General features: G+C 39.4%; 1 long non-coding RNA gene across 1 annotated transcript; it reads left to right on the forward strand.

Annotated features, from left to right (window-relative positions):
- The first annotated feature begins 385 nt into the window (after positions 1-385).
- Positions 386-16,746, forward strand: LOC111093577. Its single transcript, XR_005382640.1, has 3 exons — positions 386-514; positions 11,847-11,905; positions 16,485-16,746. It is a non-coding gene; the product is annotated as an uncharacterized LOC111093577 (long non-coding RNA).
- The last annotated feature ends 2,554 nt before the right edge of the window (positions 16,747-19,300 follow it).

Genomic DNA, 19,300 nt, shown 5'->3' on the forward strand with positions numbered 1-19,300 from the left:
GGGGTCCTGGGCCCCAAAGCGCAGAAGCCCCGCCCCGGACGCCGGGCTCGCGCCTTCGGCCCCGCTGCGCCGCAGGCCTGGTCGGGGAGGCAGGGCTTGCGGTCACCTCCGCGCCTTTCCCGAAGCTTCCCTCCTTCCTCTCCACGCCCCAGCGAGCCGTTTATTTTGAGGAGCCTGGAGCTTCGCGCTCGAGCCCGGGGCCTCTCCGCGCGCACTTCCCCGGCCGCCCGGCCCCGGGGGGAGGATGCGCCACACGCGGGAGGCTCGCTGCGGGGAGGGGCGGCGCTGCGAGCCGGGGAAGGAGGGGCCGGTCCTGCGGCGGGGGCGGGGGCCGGGGCCGGGGCGCGGGGGCCGGGGCGCGGGGGGCGGAGGCCGCGGGGGGCACCTCGCCGGCGCTAACCTGGCGGCGCGTGGCGACCCCAGCGGGGCCGGGCGGAGGAGGGAGCGGGCAAGGCCGCCCTCGGAGGCCCCTGAGAACCGGGAGGCGGAGCCACACACCCTGAGGACCGGCGAGGTTTGCGGCCTTTGTCGTTTCCCACGTTCCCAGAGGGTGGAGCCCGACGATCTTGGCGGGAGGGGGGCGATGCGCCGTGAAGCTGCTGCTTGGCCTCCCCCGCGCGGCGGTTGGTGTCCTACATGCGGTGCCCAGGGCGTGGATGTTCCCACCTCCCTGGCGCTGTCCTTCCTGCGAAGTTAAAAAACAAACAAACAAACAAACAAACAACCACCACCGTCCTGGGTGTTCACAGGCTTCCTGGAGGTTCCTAAAGACAGCGTTGCTAACCCCATAGCGGTAGAGCTCCCCGTGCAGGCCGGGCCGGCCTCGCGTCCCAGCACCTCCCTCCGATGGAGTTTCAGCCAGAGGTAACATCCGTGTCTTTGTAGCAGTAACAACAGTCTCTTGATTCCTTCATTTTCAATTTCGTGAGTGCTGAGAAATCAAGACTTTACGTAGATTCCAATTCTGAGGAAAGAGAAGTGCAGGGAAGAAAACATTTGGTACTTCCCAGCCTTAACTCTTGCACTGTTGGAGAGAGGGGCCCCCCCGCTTTGAAAAGATGCCCTGAGATTCAGGGAAGTTCATTGTTTCTGTTTGGAAGAGATATTTCTATTTTCCTCTGTAGTATTTCTACTTTGGGTCACTCCTGATTTAGAGAGACAGACTGGGTGGCTCAATTGGTTGTGTCTGCCTTCAGCTCAGGTCATGATCTCAGGGTCCTGGGATCGAGTCCTGCGTTGCGCTCTCTGCTCGGTGGGGAATCTGCTTCTTCCTCTCCCTCTGCCCCTCTGTTTGTGCTCTCTCTCAAGTAAATAAATAAAATCTTTACAAAAAGAGAAGAGGAAGAGTTGCACTTCAGTTCATCAAACCTATTTGTCTTCATTCAGGTTTTTGTCAGTGATTTCATTCCTTAACAATAAAATACTCCCCCTACCCCCATCCCGGGGTTCAGATAATAATAGCTCATTCAGTTAATAGCCTATCTCTGTCTAAAAAGAATTTGAGGTGGTTTTTTAAATTACGTATATAGAGAAGAAAACAAAATAGAACTATTATTAAGAGCACTCAAGGTGGGATGAAATTATGTATAATTGCTAAAATTTACTAACAGACTTGGCTCTGAGCTTCCTCAGGTTCCTTGGATAAAATGTCTTTTCTGCTCATAGCAAATAGTAAAAGAAATAAAGGCAGTTTGGTTTCTGCAAGGTCACTTTGTAAAATCCTTAACCTGCCACTAGAGGCTGCTCTTAATTCTTATTATGTGAGGACTAATCTAGTGAAAAGAGCTTTTTTTCCCCATAGCCAGTAAGGAACTGGAAATTGCTTTGGAAATTGCATTGTTTTGCTACTAATATTTTCATGTCTTTTTTTCCTTGACAGTTCTTTTTAAAAATTTATTACTGATATTATTAGTTTTGGTTCTTATCAGTTCTGTTTGATGGTTTATTTTCGGTATCCAAATAGAAGATAAAGGTACTCTTACTTTGGCTTATGCTTTTGTATTTCAGCACAGTATGCGGTCCTGGGATGCTTTTGGTCACTGTTATGAATTTCCTTCTTGCGATCAGAAAAGGCACTTTTATTAAGGCCCAATTCATGACTAAAATGCATTGTGTCTGTTGCTTTTCTTATTAACTGTTATAGTGAATTAAATGGTTGTTCTCTTTTACTACTCTCTTTTTAAAAATAAGGGATATTCAGAAAGGACTTTTCAAATAGGCAAGACATAATTAGATTTCAAGCAAATACAAGGTGAAGATTTATGAAAAATTCTAACAGCTGATACAGGGTTTATCCCTCATCAAAGGCATATTGCATTCAAAATATTTTAATTTCTGACGAGTGATACCAACCCAGTAAGTGTCGGATAGCAAAATATTAATCTGCAACATGAGACTTAAACAGTCAGCCTTCTACATAATGTATAAGACCTGCCCATTTTGACTTCCAGATTTCATTGTAATTTGCAAAAGGGACAAATTTTAGTACTTATTGAGCTCTTGCTATGTGCCAATTATGGTGCTAGGTGTTTTATGTATAGTTATCTCATTTTTATCCTTACAGCAGTCTTATGAAGAGACATTAGCACCTTTTTAAAATGAGGAAACAGGCTTTATGAAAAGTAACTTGTTTAGGATTCAACAGCTATTGAGTGGTAAAGGTGAGATCATATCTGGTCTGGTTGATGCCAAAGCTCATCCTCTTTCAACTTATCACAATCGAGAAAGAGTGGCAAGAACAAGGTTACTAATAAAAAATCACTCATACATTTGATAAGTAGTTATAAAAATTTATTTTTACATACTTTATTCCGATTTCCTTAGTTCTTATCAAATGTGCTTTTTTTCTTCCCACATCCCATCCAGGAAATGATATTACATTTAATTGTTATATGTCCTTAGGCTCTTCTTGGATGTAACAATTTCTCAGACTTTCATTATTTTTGAATTTTTATTTTTTTATTTTTAGGAAACCAAAGACACCACTTTTTTTTCTTTTTAAACTTGATATTAAAATGTTTTCATTTGTTTTTATTGAAGTTAGATTTGCCAACATATAGTAAACATCCAGTGCTCATCCCATCAAGTGCCCTCCTCAGTGCCCATCACCTAGTTACCCCAATCCCCCACCCACTTTCCCTTCCACAACCCTTTGTTCATTTCCCAGAGTTAGGAGTCTCTCATGGTTTGTCTCCCTCTCTAATTTTTTCCCCACTCAGTTCCCCTCCTTTCCCTTATAATTCCTTTCACTATTTCTTATATTCCCCATATGAGTGAAACCATATGATGATTGTCCTTCTCCAAATGACTTGCTTCACTCAGCATAATACCCTCCGGTTCCATCCACATTGAAGCAAATGGTGGGTATCCGTCCTTTCTAATGCCTGAGTAATATTCCACTGTGTATATAGACCACATCTTCTTTATCCATTCATCTGTCGATGGACACTGAGGCTCCTTCCACAGTTTGGCTATTGTGGACATTGCTGCTATGAACATTGAGGTGCAGGTGTCCCGGTATTTCACTACATCTTTATCTTGGGGGTAGATACCCAGTAGTGCAATTGCTGGGTCATAAGGTAGTTCTATTTTTAACTCTGAGGAACCTCCACACAGTTTTCCAGAGTGGCTGCACCAGTTCACATTCCCACCAACAGTGCAAGAGGGTTCCCCCTTCTCCACATCCTCTCCAACATTTGTTTCCTGTGTTTTTAATTTTTGCCATTCTCACTGGTGTGAGGTGGTGTCTCATTGCGGTTTTGATTTGTATCTCCCTGATGGCCAGTGATGCGGAGCATTTTCTCATGTGCGTGTTGGCCATGTCTATGTCTTCCTCTGTGAGATTTCTCTTCATGTCTTTTGCCCATTTCAGGATTGGATTGTTTGTTTCTTTGCTGCTGAGTTTAATAAGTTCTTTATAGATCTTGGATACTAGCCCTTTATCTGATACGTCATTTGCAAATATCTTCTCCCATTCTGTAGGTTGTCTTTTTTTTTTTAAGATTTTATTTATTTATTCATGACAGACACACAGAGAGACAGGTGGAGACATACGCAGAAGGAGAAGCAGGCTCCTTGCAGGAAGCCCGATGTGGGACTCAATCTTGGGTCTGCAGGATCACATCCTGAGCCAAAGGCAGAGCTTAACTGCTGAGCCACCCGGGCATCCCTGTAGATTGTCTTTTAGTTTTGTTGACTGTTTCTTTTGCTATGCAGAAACTTTTTATCCTGATTAAGTCCCAGTAGTTCATTTTTGCTTTTGTTTCCTTTGCCTTAGATGTATCTTGCAAGAAGGTGTGAGGTTAGCTTGTGTATTTGAGTTTTTTCCAATTCTTTTGAGGGAGGCTGGTATTATTTCTTCTTACTGTGGCCAAGTTCAAAAAAGTTGTTGCCTGTGTTCTCCTCTAGGATTTTGATGGATTCTTGTCTCACATTTAGATCTTTCAACCATTTTGAATTTATCTTTGTGTATGGTGTAAGAGAATGGTCTAGTTTCATTCTGCATGTGGCTGTCCAATTTTCCCAACACCATTTATTGAGTAGACGGTCCTTTTTCCAGTGGATATTCTTTCCTGCTTTGTTGAAGATAAGTTGACCATGGAGTTGAGGGCCCATTTCTGGGTTCTCTATTCTATTCCGTTGATCTATGTATCTGTTTTTGTGCCAGTACCACACTGTCTTGATGATCACAGCTTTGTAATACAACTTGAAATCTGGCATTGTGATGCCCCTGGCATTGGTTTTCTTTTTCAGTATTCCTCTGGCTATTCGAAGTCTTTTCTGATTCCACACAAATCATAAGATTATTTGTTCCAACTCTGTCAAGAAAGTCCACAGTAGTTTGAAAGGGATTGTATTGAGTGTATAAATTGCCCTAGGTAGCATAAACATTTTCACAATATTCTTCCAATCCATGAGCATGGAGTGTTTTTCCATCTCTTTGTGTCTTCCTCAATTTTTTTCAGAAATGCTCTGTAGTTTTTAGGGTATAGAACCTATACCTCTTTGGTTAGATTTATTCCTAGGTATCTTATGCTTTTGGGTGCAATTGTAAATGGGATTGATTCCTTAATTTCTCTTTCTTCAATCTCATTGTTACTATATAGAAATGCCACCAATTTCTGTGCATTGATTTTGTATCCTGCCACATTGGTAAATTGCTGTATGAGCTCTAGCAATCTTGGAGTGGAGTCTTTTGGGTTTTCTATGTACAGTATCATGTCATCTGCAAAGAGAGAGAGTTCGATTTCTTCTTTGCCAATTTGAATGCCTTTTATTAAAAAAAAATGAATGCCTTTTATTTCTTTTTGTTGTCTGATTGTTGAGGCTAGGACTTCTAGTACTATGTTGAATAACAGTGGTGGGAGTGGGCATCCCTATCATGTTCCTGATCTTAGGGGAAAAGCTCTTAGTTTTCCCCCATTGAGAATGATATTTGCTGTGGGCTTTTCATAGATGGCTTTTTTTTTTCATAGATGGCTTTTAAGAGATTGAGGAATGTTCCCTCTATTCCTACACTTTGTTTTTGTTTTTTAAAGATTTTACTTACTTATTCATGAGAGAGAGAGAGACAGAGACAGAGGGGGGGGGCAGAGACACAGGCAGAGGGAGAAGCAGGCTCCATGCAGGGAGCTCGATGTGGGACTCAATCCTAGGACTCCAGGATCACGCCCTGAGTCAAAGGCAGGTGTTCCATAACTGAGCTACCCAGGCATCCCTAATCCCTATCCCTACACTTTGAAGAGTTTCAATCAGGAATGGATGCTGTATTTTATCAAATGCTTTCTCTGTATCTATTGAGAGGATCATATGGTTCTTGTTTTTTCTCTTGTTGATGTGATCTATCACGTTGATTGTTTTATGAATATGGAACCGACCTTGCATCCTGGGGGATAAATCCCACTTGGTCATGGTGAATAATCTTCTTAAGGTATTGCTGGATCCTATTGGCTAGTATCTTATTGAGAATTTTTGCATCCATGTTCATCAGGGATATTGGCCTATAATTCTCCTTTTTGTCTGGTTTGGAATCAAGGTAATGCTGGGCTGGCATCATAAAATGAGTTTGGAAGTATTCTATTCCTTTCTGTCCTCCAAAACAGCTTTAGGAGAATAGATATTATTTCTTCTTTAAATGTTTGATAGAATTCCCCTGGGAAACCATCTGGCCCTGGACTTTTGTGTCTTGGGAGGTTTTTGATGACTGCTTCAATTTTCTCACTGGTTATTGGCCTGTTCAGGTTTTGTATTTCTTCCTGTTCCAGTTTTGGTAATTTGTGGTTTTCTAGCTTCTAGATTGCCTAATTTGTTGGCATATAGCTGCTCATAATACATTTTTAAAATCATTTATATTTCCTTGGTATTGGTTGTGATCTTTCCTCTTTGATTTGTGATTTTATTAATTTGAGTCTTTTTTCTTTTTAATAAGGTTGGCTAGGGGTTTATCTATCTTATTAATTCTTTCAAAGAACCAACTCCTGGTTTTGTTGATCTGTTCTACAGTTCTTCTAGTCTCTATTTCATTGAGTTATGCTTGAAACTTTATTATCTCTCTTCTTCTGTTTAGTGTAGGTTTTACTTGCTGTTCTTTCTCCAATTCCTTTAGGTGTGAGGTTAGCCTGTATATTTGAGTTTTTTCCAATTTTTTTGTGGGAGGCTGGTATTCTGATGTATTTCCATCTTAGGACCTCTTTTGCTGTATCCCAAAGATTTTGAACAATTGTATCTTCATTTTCATGAGTTTCCATGAATATTTTTAATTCTTCTCTAATTTCCTGGTTGACCCATTCATCTTTTAGTAAGATGCTCTTTAATCTTCATGTGTTTTGAGTTTCCTCCAAATTTCTTCTTGTGATTGAGTTCTAGTTTCAAAGCATTGTGGTCTAAAAATATGGAGGGGACAATTCCAATCTTTTGGTATCGGTTGAGACCTGATTTGTGTCCCAGTATGTGGTCTATTCTGGAGAAAGTTCCATGTGCATTTGAGAAGAATGTGTATTCAGTTGTGTTCAGATGCAAAGTTCTGTATATATCTGTGAAATCCATCTGGTCCAGTGTATCATTTAAAGCCCTTGTTTCTTTGGTGATGTTCTGCTTTGAATATCTGTCATTTGCTGAAAGTGCCATGTTGAAGTCTCCTACTTTTACTGTATTATTATCTACGTATGTATTTACTTTGGTTATTAATTGCTTGATATACTTGGCAGCTCCCACATTAAGGGCACAAATATTCATGATCATTAGGTCCTCTTGTTGGATAGACCCTTTAAGTATGATACAGTGTCCCTCTTCATATCTTACTACAGTCTTTGGGATAAACTTTAATTTATCTTATATGAGGATTGCTACCCCAGCTTTCTTTTGAGGACCATTTGAATGGTAAATGGTTCTCCACTCCTTCATTTTCAGGCTGGAAGTGTCCTTAGGTCTAAAATGAGTCTCTTGTAGACAGCAAATAGATGGGTCTTGCTTTTTTATCCAGTCCAATACCCTGCGTCTTTTGATTGGGATCTTTTAGCCCATTCACGTGCAGAGTAACTATTGAAAGAAATGAATTTAATGTCATTATGTTACCTATTCAGTCCCTGTTTTTATGGATTGTTTCTTTGGACTCCCTCTTTCTTTTACAGGGTCTGCCTTAATAATTCTTGCAGAGCTGGTTTGGTGGTCACGTATTCTTTCAGTTTCTTCCCATCTTGGAAGCTCTTTATCTCTCCTTCTATTCTGAATGACAGCCTTGCTGGATAAAGTATTCTTGGTTGCATGTTCTTCTCATTTAAGACCCTGAATATATCCTGCCAGCCCTTTCTGGCCTGCCAGGTGTCTGTGGAGAGGTCTGCTGTTAATCTGATATTTCTCCCCATATAAGTTAAGAATCTCTTGTCTCACACTGCTTTAAGGATTTTCTCTTTATCTTTGAAATTTGCAAGTTTCTCTATTAAATATTGAGCTGTTGAATGGTTTTTATTGATTTTTTGGGGGGGTCCTCTCTATCTCTTGGATCTGAGTGCCTGTTTCCTTCCCCAGATTTGGGAAGTTTCAGCTATGATTTGTTCAAGTATGCTTTGTGGCCCTATCTCTCTCTCTCTCTCTCTCAGCCTCCTCTGGAATCCCAATTAGACGTATATTCTTCCTTCTCAGGCTATCATTTATTTCCCTAATCTTTCCTCATGGGCTCTTAATTGTTTTCTCTTTTTTCCTCAGCTTCGTTCCTTACCATCAACTTATCTTCTGTGTCATTCACTCTCTCTTCCACCTCATTAACCCTAGCAATGAGGACATCCAGTTTGGATTGCATCTCATTTAATCTATTTTTACTTTCGGCCTGATTAGATCTCAATTTTGCAGTAATGAAGTCTCTAGAGTCCTTTATGCTTTTTTCCAGAGCCACCAGTAGCTTTATAATTGTATTCTGAATTGAATTTCTGACATCGTATTGAAATCCAAATTCTGTAACTCTGTGGCAGAGAGTACTGTTTCCAGTTCTTTCTTTTGTGGTGAATTCTTCCTTCTAGTCATTTTGTCCAGTGCAGAGTGGTTGTATGAGCAGGCTGAGTCAAAAATATAAACCATGACCTAAGTAAAATACACCCTTGTTATAAGTGAAAACTTTTCTCTTTGTAGCATTCCAGCTGTTCTCTCTTTAAATCTCAGGTCAAATTCGTAGGTGTTCAGGATGTTTTGAAAGTTATCTAGGTAAGTTGGTGGGGCCAAGTGAGTTGAGGACCCCTATTCTTCTGGCATCTTGCCCCCCCCATTTTTGAATTTTTATTTTATTTATTTTATTATTTTTTAAGATTTTATTTATTTATTCGTGAGAGACACAGAGAGAGAGGCAGAGACATAGGCAGAGGGAGAGGCAGAGACATAGACAGAGGGAGAAGCAGGCTTCATGCAGGGAGCCTGATGTGGGACTTGATCCTGGGACTCCAGGATCATGCCCTTAGCCAAAGGTAGATGCTTACTTAACTGCTGAGCCACCCAAGTGTCCTTATTTTTGAATTTTAAAATTCGTGTTTATGTCATTATTTTTGACAGTTCTGAGTCATGGTCAGGTATTTTGTAGAATATTCTTCTATTAAAGTTTGATGTTTTTTTCATGATTATGCTGGGATTATGGGTTTTGGGAGGATGACCACAGAGGTGAAGTGCTTGCATCACATCATATGAATGGTACATACTGTCCATATGACTTACCACTGACGTTGACTTGGAACAGCTTGCTGAGATAGTGTTTGTCAAGTTCTCCACTTGATTTATTTTATTTTATTTTATTTTATTTTATTTTTATTTTTTTTTTTTATTTATGATAATCACACACAGAGAGAGAGAGAGGCAGAGACACAGGCAGAGGGAGAAGCAGGCTCCATGCACCGGGAGCCCGACATGGGATTCGATCCCAGGTCTCCAGGATCACGCCCTGGGCCAAAGGCAGGCGCCAAACCGCTGCGCCACCCAGGGATCCCGATTTTTTTTATTTTAAATTCAGTTAGCCAACATACTTAGTCTCAGATGGAATATTCAACAATTTATCAGTTGTGTATAACAGTTGTGTATAACATCCAGTGCTTATCACATCACATGCCCTCCTTAATGCCCATCACCCAATTATCCCACCCCACCCACATCTACCTCCCTTCCAGCAACCCTCAGTTTTTTTCCTTTAGTTAAGAGTCTCATGATTTTTCTCCCTCATTGATGACTTCCCATTCAGTTTTCTCTCCCTTCCCTATGATCCTCTGCACTGTTTCTTATATTCCACATATGAATGAAGCCATGTAATTGTCTTTTTCTGATTGACTCATTTGCTCAGCATAATACCCTCCAGTTGCATCCACGTCAAAGCATAGAGTAAGTATTCCTCCTTTCTGATGGCTGAGTAGTATTCCATTGCATATATATACCACATCTTTATCCATTTATCTGTTGTTGGACATCTGGGCCTTTCCACAGTTTGGTTATTGTGGACATTGCTGCTATGAACAAGTGCCCCTTCAGATCACTACATTTGTATCTTTGGGGTAAATACCTAGTAGTGCAATTGCTGGATCATAGAGTAGCTCTGTTTTCACAAGTTCTCCATTTTAAAGTTGACTTTTATCTCCCTTTCCCTACTCTTTGGAGGAAGTTATTGTGCATAGCCTGCACTTAAGGAGGGGTAGGGAGCTATGCACCACTTCCTTGTGGGCATAATATCAACATCAATTATGTGGACTTCTGCACAGGATATTTGTTTACATTTCCCCCTTTGTCAATTTATTTAATCTTTTATTCATATCAGTGTGGACTTGTGGATATTTCTTTTATACTTTGGGTTATAATCCATTGTCTTCACTTATCAAATTAGTCCATCTTTGGCCATTGGGAACTCTTCCAGTTGGTTCCTGTGTCCCTCCAACATTCCTCGATGATCTTAAGGTAGTTTTGTTTTGTTTTTGAGCATTTCCTTGCTTTCTGGAACTATAAGTTGCTCTAGGCTAATCTTGAATATTTCCTGCCTTCGTCCTAAAATCAGCCGTTTTTTCCAAGGACCCTTCGTTTCTTTTATTGGAGAATAGTATCAGAAGCTAAGATATGGATGTTAATAGCATTAATAGTATTAGAAGCCAAGATATGGATGTTAGTACCCAAGTACTACTGAGGTGTCATTGCTTCTAGTCTTTGGCAGCTGACAGACCAAGGAAAGAATGTGTGTTTATTGACTTCTTATATACATATATCTATAAATATCTCTATCTGTAACCTATTAAGCTAAACATGAGTTCATACTGATGTTTCAAACTCTAATCGATTACCATATGGGTCATTCCTTTGCTTGTGTGTAATTCCCATTCCAATGGTGCAAAACCTGGCCCCTACCATCTGCCTTCCAGTTACTTGTTCATTTATACTATATATGTGTGCGTAGTGGTATCAGGATTGTTAGCCAGAGCTCCTATGGGAAACAACTTTATCAACAAAGCACAGTGTTTGTATATAGTTTCTTCTGCCCTTAGTCTTACAGGCTTCACTCATTTTCACAGTTACAGAGACTAGCACCTTTCCCTCTACCCCATTCAGTAAGATTATAAATACATTTGTAATAAGTTAGGTGTTTTGGTCACATTCTGTACTTGATCTTGAATCCTCTACCCTCATACATGATTTTTTTCTAATTTGAACACATTAATGTTTATTCTTTGTGCTGTACAATTTTATGGGTTTTGACAAATGTAAGAGATTGGACTTCAGATAGAGACTTTGGAGACATCCCTATGCACATGACAGTAAAAGCCATGTAAGCATGGAGCCTTAGGGGGTAGCATGTGGAATAAAAAGCAAGACGAAGGAGTACAGAATGCTGGGAAATACCAACGTATAAGGGGAAACTGGTGGAAGAAAAACTAGAAAAGAAAGAAGAGTGCTCAGAGATGTATGAGAGAGATGATAAGGAAGCCAAAGGAGGAAAATGTCAAGAAGGAGGATGTTAAGGGTTGAAGTCCTAATCCCTAGTACCTCAGTAGGTAACCATATTTGGAGATAGGGTCTTCATAGTGGTATAAACAAGTTAAAATGATATAATTAGGGTGGGCCTTAATCCAATACTAGTGCCCTTATAAAAAGGGGAAATTTGGACACAAAGACACACATACAGGGAGAGTACTGTGTGAACATGAAGATATCCATCTAAGCCATGGAGAGAGGCTTGGAACACAGCCTTCCTCCATAGCCCTCAGAAGTAAACAACCCTGCAGACACTTTGATTTCAGATTTCCAGCCTTCAGAACTGTGAGACAATAAATTTCTATTGTTTAAGGCACCTAGTTTGAATGTTTTGACATATTTTTGTTTTTGTTTTGTTATGACAGCTTTAGAAAACTAATATGGAAGGAATGGTCAGTTATCTTGCTTGTTGGTGCTTGCTCAGGTAAGATAAATGAAATACTGCCCAGGGATTTAGCAATTGATACATTGATGGTACTTTAGCAAGAACCATTTCCAATGCAGAAAGCATATTGTGGTGGGTTGAGGAGTAAATAGTGGATGACCAAGGAGAGACTAATAGGTTTTGCTTTAAATAAAATTAGTGATTCAGAGAAGGAAGAAAATTTATTGAGGTTCTGGTCATTTCTTCTTCTTTTTTTAAGATTTTATTTACTTATTCATGAGAGACACACACACAGAGGCAGAGACACAGGCAGAGGGAGAAGCAGGTTCCCTGCAGGGAGCCTGATGCAGGACCTGATCCCAGGATCACGGCCTGAGCTGAGGTAGATGCTCAACCACTGAGCCACCCAGGTGTCCCAAGTTTCTAGTCATTTCAAACTTCCTGCTAAATTGTACTTGATTCTCTTGCTAATTCTGTCCACCTTCTTTAAAAAAAAAAATCAAATTACCATTTCTAATTCTTTATTTTCAGTATATTTTTTCCCTGCTCAAACATTTTTAGTGATTCTGTTATGACTTTGTTAAGTTAACCTTAAGTGGGGCACAGGATGCTAAATGGTGAGTTGTGACTCAACAACATACCCGGGAAATATGCTTTCATTAGTGTCCATGGTGGAGTGCTTTTGGGTTCCCTGTGCTAAAGCCTAATTGGTTGATTGAAACAAAAAGAGCAGAGTTTTGGTAAGCTTTATAGGTGTCTTCTCTAGGGAACGCACAAGGGGAAGGGTCCTGCAGGAAGGAGGGACTTTTAATCACAAGGGCAGCTGGGAAAGTCATATTGGGAACTTATATTTGCATGTGACTCTGTAGGCTGTTATCTAGGGCATGCACTCCATGAGAGGTTTGTGTCAGTTTAAGGTCACTACAGACCCCTGGCCAAACAAAATGGATGCTGAGGCAGCAATACCATGGAATAGCTTCACTGAACTTTTTTAGTATATGTGCTGCTGAGGCGAGCACAGCTTCACTAAACTTTTGACAGGTTCCTTAATTGTCTGTAGGATAAGGCCCCAGGTTGACTTTCAAGATTTCACATATTCTGGACCCTACTACATCAATTCAGGTTTGCTTTTCACCACTGTGATCCTGCATTGTGATGCTAGTCTCTCACTATCTCTCCCACATATATCAAGTTTGTAAAAAAAAAAAAACAAAAAACCTCTAAACCTCTCCTCAACTTTGTTGTGCCCTTCTAGCTATGTGTTCCTCATTCTTCAAGATAAACTTTAGGCCCCAAGTAGGACTTGGCCAACTCTTCAATTACTGTTTAAGGCCAACCTCTGTTATTACCTTATCAGCTCAAAGCTAGCAATTTATTTTTATTTACCAATATACATTTAAAGATGGAATTTCAGAAGCAAATTGTGGAAAATTGGGAGTATTTCTGAATAATGCTAGTTAACTGATGTGGCTGAGCAAATACAGCTTTTTAGAGCTCTGAGAGGAACTCTATATTGATGTTAAGTTTCAGTGCATCAGTAATTTATATGTCTCCTTCTTCCTACCTGAATTTTCAGCCAACTGAGAGATAAATAGTTATTACAGATAGAGATGTGACTGAGGGACATAGTTCAGGTGTGCAGTAATAATAATGAACCCAAAGAATTAAGTATACTCATCACTCTGTCCCAGTACCCTGGGTAATTTCATACCACTTTCCCTACCTCACAGGGAACCTTTATTGTTAAATTTGCTTTATTGATAAAAATAGATCGGAAAGTATGCTTTCTGAAGAAGTAGACTCCTGGAAGAGAAAAGAAGGGGAGGGTTGATACATTCTTGCTCCTAAATATAAGGAGAGAAATGAATGAGGAGCAGAGAAAGGCCAGTACTTTTGCTCTCTTAGAAGGTACTTCCTCAGTGAAGGACACATTAGAATCGGAAAGAAATTCACTCCTAACATTTAGTAAGGAAGACAAAGAAAGATCCTTGCAAGAGAATCCTAGACACTTATAGTACTTGCATCAGTATTTTGGAAAACTTCAAGAAAGAGTCTTCGTCCTCTCTGAAATAACTCAAATTCTTGAGTTTACTATGTGTTTATCTACACCCTTGACTTAGTATTCATAATTTCCTGTTATTGACAGTGTCTCATTTGAAAAGGACTGGTGGTTAATAAAACAAGGCACAACTAAACCTATGGCCATTATCTGTTAGATATCATGTGAAATCAAAACATCCACATTGGACCTTGTATGGTTAAATCTTATTCCCTATTGCCTTGAAATAAAGACCTTCGCTTCCCCAATACCAACATGAAATATGAAAATAAAAATATTCATGTAAGAAAAATCTAAGTATGGCAGAACTAAAATTTAGGGTAGATTCTGGGGCCTACTTTTAGAAGCATGAGTTAGATCAGATACGAGTTGACTACTGAGACTCTTCTCAGCTTTGTAGTAAAGGCCAACTGCTCTAAATCTACATTTTGTGTTGCTCTCATTTTATGACTGCATAGTTGATTTAAAAGTTTAAACACGATATTTTTATGTACAGCCATTGACTAATGCTAACTGGATCCAGAGTATAATCTATCACCTTATATTTAAAAGAAATAGGGGAAAAAGCACAGCTCTTTACTTACCCCAGATTAAGCATCTGTTTGTTTAGCAGGCATTTTGTTCAAATTTTTTAAAGTATTTATTTATTTATTTTTTAAAGTATTTATTTATTTATTTGTGATACACACAGGGGGCGGGGGCAGAGACACAGGCAGAGGGAGAAGCAGGCTGCATGCCGGGAGCCCGATGCGGAACTCGATCCCGGATCTCCAGGATCATGTCCAGGGCCAAAGGCAGACGCTAAACCGCTGAGCCACCCAGGGATCCCTGTTCAATTTTTTCATAGTTTTCTCTTTGATAAACTTCACATTAGGCCTCTTCTGAAAAATCAGAGCATAGGTTCTCTTTATTCTTATGTTGATAAATCTTTTAGGAAGAGTATACATTTATTTGGGCTTCTATTGATCCTTAGACTTAGACCTTTAATTCCTTAGATAGGAATCAGTTACACTGCTCAGGGATAATCTTCATTATAATGGTGACATCTATCCTTCCCAATTATAATACATCTGCAATTTACCTTAAAGTGTTATTTGCAAATATATATTGATTAAAATAATTGATTTTATGATATACTTTATGAAGAGTTATTTTATTTTTTTCTTCCTAAAAGGAAATGGCTGAGGAAGAAGATTGCCAATGTTTTCTTTAAATCTTTTACAGGCTTAAACAACTGGAGCTATATTCTACATCCTGTAATTTTGGGACCTTAATATCAGTCTATGTATAGAGTAGATAGGTTCAAAATCATTTATCAGGAAAAGTCTTCTTTGCTCAATGGTGCTACTTTTAGTGTAGATTCCATTCAGATAACTGCTTCTCAAATTTTATAAGAATATATTAACATTTGTCTCAATTCATCTGGCTCTTAAAGTAGCGAAAGAGAAAAATCTGTACTCAGACTCACTACAATTTTGATAAAACACCAAAACTCTACTGAGAATACGGTTTCTTTAGATTATCTGAACAATATGGTCCATTTCATTTGTCTAAAAATTCTAAAATTTTTCAGAGTAAGCCAGGTATCAATTAAATGTATACTTGGACACTATTATTTCTGCTTTCTGTAGAATTGTTTTAATTGAGAATTGACTTGAATTTAGCAAAGTGACTTCAGCAAGTGTAGTTTCAGTGTAATAATGGGGATGAAAGCCCTACTAGAATGGGCTCAAGGGAGAAATTTTATTTATTTTTTATTTTTAAAATATTTTATTAGAGCAAGAGAGAGAGAGAACATGAGCAGGAAGGAGAGGCAGAGGGGAAAACAGACTCCTCACTGAGCAGGGAACCTGATGTGGGACTCCATCCCAGGATCCTGGGACAGATCATGACCTGAGCCAAAGGCAGATGCTTACTGACTGTGCCACCCAGGCACCCTCAAGGGAGAAATTTTAGATGAGCCTAGATAACTCTTTGTTTTGTTTTTGTCTTTCATTCTCTGATAAAAGAAACTGTGTCAATTTTTAGCATAGACCTTGGACATAACAAGTGTTCTATAATATTGGTTGAACAAATAAAAGAATTTCTTTAGGTAGACATATATATGGATTTTTCTAAAAGGGAATTTAATAGAATTGCTAGGTCTAATGGCATAATCACTTAAAATCCAATAGTTTCTGCTAAATTCTCTAAAACGGCAGGCAGAGACAACTCTTTAGAGAAATTTTGCTGAAAATAGGAGCTATCTGGAAAAAGAAATGAGGTGAATAGGTACATATTTTAACTTTTTGGGAAATAATAACATGTTTCTCTACTAAGGTAAAGAACATTAGAGAAGAAAACATGATGTGAGAAAGAGAATGGAGATTTACTAGTGCAATGCTTTGTGGAGTTGAATAAAGATGAGACCTAGTACATTGGCCTTAGCTAGGAGCTTATCTACAATAGGAGAGAAGATAGAACATTTGGGTGGGTATGAATGCAGGTATCTTATTCCAGTATATGGAAACATCATAATTTATTTAACATGTTTAGTGACTGGCATGTTTTTACTTTCAGGAGCTAAGCAGTGAAAATCCTTTCATCCTTGTATACTAAGAATGTCTTTGTGCAGGATCTACAGGATAAATCTCTAAAAATTGGATTGCTGGGTCAAAGGAAAAGCATACTTAAAATTGTAAAATGCGTTGACAAATTCCCATTCAAAAGACTATTCTAATCCACACTGCTACCAGCCATTTTTCTACCCCCTTACCAACAGTGAATTCTACGAATCTCTAACTTTGGTTGACCTGATAGATAAAAAAATGGTGTCTCTTTATCTTGATTTTGTTTATTTGGGGATATTCTTTCTCTCCCTTTTAAATTTTTAGGTGATTAAAAACATTTTTATTTAGACATAATTCACATACTGTATTAAAAACATCTTTATTTAGACATAATTCACATACTGTAAAATTCACCTATTTGAAGAGTACAATTAAATGATTTTCAAGATCTATGTTGTAGCATGTGTCAGAACTTCATTTCTGAGGGAGGAGTTAAGATGGCAGATGATTAGGGGTACCCAAGCTTGTCTCCTTCCTCCAAAACAGCTAGATAGTTATCAAATCATTCTGAACACCCAAGAAATCAATTGGAGGTCTGAGAGAACAAAAACTGGAGGCCTACAACTAGAAAAATGACCACCTTTTGGAAGGTAGGAGGTGTGGAGACTTGAATTTGGGGGAGATATAGCTGTGGATAACGTAGTGGGGAGGGAGCCTACTTACAGAGGCTACAGTAAGGTACTATATAAGCCATGGAGTGCAAAGTCAGAACTTTTAGAAGTCTCCTACAGTAGCAGATGTGCCTGGCTTAGAGGTGCCCGAGTAGAGAAGCAAAGCAGAATCCCAGGTGTGATACCATGGTCTGAGGATCTCCTGGGTCACAAGAAGAATGGATCGTGCCTAAGTGCTCTTCTGTTCCCAGGCATCAGAATGTGGACGATGGCTGAGAACAGTGAGTCTAGATGTTGGCTTTCTGCTCTGTGTTGCCATAAACTGCAAACCACTACATGGTCATCTGACTGCTTTCCTGGGATGAGTCTGGCAAATGGAAGAAGCATGAGGAGACCCTCCGTAGGAGGAACAGTATGGTTCTGTGCCATGGGAGTCCCTAAAATTTGGAGTTTTAAAATGTAGTCATGTGCCTGAGATAAAAAAGTTCAGACACAGGCAGAGTGAACACAGGGTTCTGACAGAAACCAGGGAAACAAGTGATTACTCTTCAGTGAGGACTCACTGAAAAGTTGAGGGGCTGGTTTGCACATTTTCAGCTCTGGTGCTAGAGAGCTGGTTGCAGCCATATTCATCCAGCCCATCAGAGCAGACAGTCTGCAGGGAGCAAAACAGCACCACCTAGTGGAGTCTGGAACTGCTTACGCCAAGCCTCTCCTCCCTGCAGCCTAGAGGCACAATTCCACTAGGGCAAGTTCACCTGGGAACCTTCCCCAAAAGACCAGCACATACAATTCCTTTGCACAGTTTACTGATCATAGAGGACTGCAAAGTTTCAGCTCTAGGGAAAAACAGTATCTAGCCTCTTTTGTACTTATTTTTTATTGTTTTATTATTTTTTCATTTATTTTATTTAATTGTTTTTAACTAATTTTAATATATATATTTGTTTACTTTCATTGTATTTTTTTCTTTCTTATTTTGGGCTCTAGATTCTTTTAATAAGCTCACCAAACACACCCAGGATCTAGTTTCTTTGTTTTTTTTTAATTTTTTTTATTATTGGGGGAGTATTTTTTCTTTTTCTTTCTTCTTTTTCCAGGCAAAATGATGAGATGGAGAAATTCACCCCAAAAGAAAGAACAGGAAGTACTACTCACAGCCAGGAGTTAAATTAATATAGCTATAAGTAAGATGTCTGAAATAGAACTTAAAATAATGATTATAAGAATACTAGCTGGGCTTGAAAACATAGAAGACCCTAGAAAATCCCTCACTGCAGAGATAAAAGAACCAAAATCTAGTCCAGCCAAAGTTAAAAATGCTATGACTGAGATGCAGTCCCAAATGGAGGCCATATAAATGAGGATGAATGAATCAGAGGAGCTACAAAAGATAAAATTATGGAAAATAAGCTGAAAAGAAGAGGGAAAGAAAGGCAATGGACCACGAAGGTAGACTTAGGGAACTTAGCAACTTATTACAATGTAACATTTATATCATAGGAGTGCCAGAAGATGAAAAGAAAGAAAAAGGGGCAGAAGGTTTATTCAAACAAATTATAGCTGAAAACTTCCCTAATCTGGGGAAGGACATAGACATCAAAATCCGAGAAGTGCAGAGAACTCCCATTAAAGTCAACAAAAGCTAGCCATCACCATGGTATATCATTGTCAAATTCACAAAATACACAGAATCCTGAAAGGAGCAGGGGAAGAAAGTCCCTAACCTACAAGACCAGACAGATCAGGTTCACAGCAGATCTGTCTACTGAAACCTGGCAGGTCAGAAAACAGTGGAAAGAAATATTCAAAGTGTTGAATGGGGAAAATATACAACCAAGAATTCTTTATTCAGCAAGGCTGTCATTTAGAATAGAAGGAGAAATAAAGAATTTCCTAGACCAACAAAAACTAAAGGAGTTCATGACGACTAAACTAGACCTGCAAGAAATTTTAAGGGGGATTCTCTGAGTGGAGGGGGGAAAAAAAAAGCAACAAAGACTAGAAAGGACCAGAGAATATCACCAAAAAAGCCAACTCTACAGGTAACATGGTGGCAGTAAATTCATAGCTTTCAGTAATCATTCTGAATGTAAATGGACTAAATTCTCCAATCAAAAAGCATAGGGTGTCAGAATGGATTTAAAAAAAACAA

The sequence above is a fragment of the Canis lupus genome, chromosome 32, assembly GCF_011100685.1.
Source record: "Canis lupus familiaris isolate Mischka breed German Shepherd chromosome 32, alternate assembly UU_Cfam_GSD_1.0, whole genome shotgun sequence".
Classification (NCBI taxonomy): Eukaryota; Metazoa; Chordata; class Mammalia; order Carnivora; family Canidae; genus Canis; species Canis lupus.